We start from the raw sequence: 3,232 nt of genomic DNA on the forward strand, positions 1-3,232 counted from the left end.
CCAGCATATCTCCCCAGCAAGCCCTCCGAGGCAGCTGCTGTGGAGGTGATGGTCACTGGAGCCCCTTATAACCCGTTTTTTTAAGACCACCATACCCTGCTTTCTTCATCTTATGAAGTGGTGGAGAAGCTGTAGTGGAAGCTAGACCTTCCCACCAGGGGAGCAGGCTGCCACCCAGGAGTCCATGGTCAGGGAGCTATGTCTGGGGCTTCTGGAGGGGTCAAACTTAATGAAGCAGAAAAACTCAGTAGCTTTCCTATGAAATTCACCATCAAAATTGTTTCTCATACTGGCTGGGGAGGAAGTACTGTGGCAAGGACTGATAAACCTAAATTAAAGGCTTTATCGAAGAAGATTCATAGTGGGTTGACTTTTGAGTGATTCACTTTTGGAAGGCTGATGAAAACAAAGTTGAGTGTAAGCTCTTGATAATCCTGCAAGGGAAAGAGTCCAGAGGTAACAATGGGTCTTGAGAATGCCAGTGCCCTGGAAGCCAGTTCATCCTAGCTTTTCTCTTAGTTCTGAAAAAATGGGAAAATGTTTGGGAAGACCCTTTCACAGCTCTGTGTTTCTGTTTCCTTATCTATCAACTGAGGGGGAAGTTCAGAACAAGAGTCTCATATTGAGATGTGTCAGGAACAAAACTACTATGTGGAAAGACAACTGTGAATCATGGTTACCTAGGAAACCAGGAGAATACGAAAATACAGAGGTGTGACTATTAAGTTTGGGAACTAATTGTAGAAAAAGTGCTATAGTCCTCATTCGTGAATATCACTATGGTTTCCTTCATGTACTCATTTGGAGAAGCTATGCACTAATGCAGACACTTAATTTAATTTTCAAATCAGTTTGGGGACTCTTTTTCTAGAATGCCCATCAGAGCTATCAATAATATGACCCTTACAAACACAAATAAAGCAACGTAATCATATGTACTCTCAGTAATCCATAGTAAAAATTAAAAAGAAAAGACTACGAAAAAAGAAAACCCAAAACAAGTTTCCTTCTTTCCCCTTTTGATAACAGTGTGTCACACTGGTTATCAAATAGTTTATTGCCATAACACTTCACTTTCAAATGAACATTTCCTGGGAGGCACAATATTATAGAATGGGATACTTTGGGTAGCAGGACTGTCAAAAACACACCAGGGTTCTCTGACAAGATGGCCTCAGGAAGCAGCAACACTGATATCAGGACTGGCTCGGAGCGCAATAGATTGTGGCTTTCTCGGTTTGCGGTCTGGGTGTACCCGGCGCTATAATTGCATGGTAATGCATAAGAAAAAAGAAGCGGGATGGATGTCAGATGGCTCAAGAGCCCCTGGGGTTAGAGGTTGATCAGTTCCTAGAGGACGTGCAGTTACAGGAACACACAACAGAAGGTTTGTTGTCAGAGGCCGCTGATGATAAACTCTTCTTCGTGGACACTGGCTCCAAAGAAAAAGTGATGACAAAGAAGAAGAACTAAATCCAGAAGAAGTTGCTGCTTCTCAAGAAACTCCTTTGGGTCGACCTCATCCTTGAAAACACATCTAAGTTCCCTGCCCAGAAAGACATTGTTGCTCACCATGTCTCCAATGCCAAGAAGCTCAGGCGGAAGGAACAGCTATGGTAGAAGATGGAAATCAGGGTGAGCTGCCCTGGGAGATGCACAGAGCCTGTAGCCCAGGCAAAGACTTGCCCCAGTGATGTTGTGGAGTGGCCCTTTTACCATCTCAGGGCCTCAGATGAGCTTATAGAAAGGCCATTGTTTGGCCAGGAAAAGATTTTTCTGGAGTAGACCAAGAAGAAAGGAGTGAAGCCACCACCACATATCCGTACCAAGCCCTCCGAGGCAGCTGCTGTGGAGGTGATGCTCACTGGAGCCCCTTATAACCCATCCTTTGAAGACCACCAGACCCTGCTCTCTGCAGCACATGAAGTGGAGCTGCAGCGGCAGGAGGTATAGAAGCTGTAGTGGCAACTGGGCTTGCCCACCAGTGGGGCAGGCTGCAACTCAGGAGTGCATGTTTAAGGAGTTATGTCAGGTGCTTCCAGAGGAGTCAAAATTCGCAGGGTAGCTGGCGAGTGCGGTGAAGTCCCTGAGGAGGAGAAGTTGAGGCCTGTCTCCCACGCACCCGCGTACCCACTGCTGAGAAGTAGTCAGAGCAGGAGCAGTGGAGGAAAGTTGCCAACCCTAGAGGGCAAATCAAGCTGGAATGAGAGCTGCCTGACTCCAGCACCAGGAACTCTTCAGGATACATGGGATGAAGTTGGCCTAGAAGTTGGCTGGCGCTGTGATGGAGCCGCTGGCAAGCACAGCAGCCGGCTGAGGCTGACAAGCCTCATAGGTTGAGACAGGGATGCAAGACCCCTGACATCCACTTGCAGCTTAACTTGGAGCTATCTGATTCCCTCCAGACCCTGAAGACCAAGGGCAACATCATTCAAGACCACTTCAAGAGCCTCCAGAGGATGAATATTATCAAAATTATCAAACCTCATGAAAGAGCCAGGTTCAAGGGCAAGCAAAAAATGAAGCTCATGGAGGATCAAGCATTCCAAGAGATCCAGTTACAGTTGTAGAATGCTGGAGCCCCTCCCTTCAATAAAGCACATTCTGACAAAAAAGAAAAAAAGAAAAGAAAAGAAAAAAAAAAAAGAAAGAAAAAAATTGCAGGACTGAGCATGGTGGCTTATACCTAAGACTCTAGCACTTTAAGGGGCTAAGACTGGAGAATTACTTGAGGCCAGGAGTTTGAGACCAGCCTGTGTAACATAGTGAGATCGCATCTCTATAAAAATTTGTTTTTCAAGTGTAGGACTGTGAGGCACACAATTAAGTGTTTTGCCAAGCCATAAAGGTGATGTTATCAACATAGTGGACCTGGAAGTCAGAACATTAAACCCAAGAGGATTATTTTTCAGCAGTAAGATACATGTAAATGGCCTTGCTAAGTTTTGTACTTCCTCTCTTCTTTCTTCTTTCCTATTCCCCCCCCCTTTTTTATTAAATCATAACTGTGTACATCAGTATGATCATGGGGTACAATACATTTGTTTCATAGAATATTTGACAAATTTTCATCTCATTAGTTGACATAGCCCTCCTGGCATTTTCCTAGTTAATTTGCCAAGACATTTACATTCCACATTTCCAAGGCTCAATTGTACCCTTGTAAGGTGCACCACAGGTGTGATCCTTTCAATCCCCCTCGCTCTACCCACCTCCCCGCTCCCTCCCCATG

At 45.2% G+C, this 3,232-nt stretch overlaps 1 pseudogene; it reads left to right on the forward strand.

The window, feature by feature from the left end:
* The first annotated feature begins 1,277 nt into the window (after window positions 1-1,277).
* Window positions 1,278-2,570, forward strand: LOC128579026 (ribosome biogenesis protein NOP53-like; annotated as a pseudogene).
* Window positions 2,571-3,232: the final 662 nt, after the last annotated feature.

The sequence above is a fragment of the Nycticebus coucang genome, chromosome Y, assembly GCF_027406575.1.
Source record: "Nycticebus coucang isolate mNycCou1 chromosome Y, mNycCou1.pri, whole genome shotgun sequence".
Classification (NCBI taxonomy): Eukaryota; Metazoa; Chordata; class Mammalia; order Primates; family Lorisidae; genus Nycticebus; species Nycticebus coucang.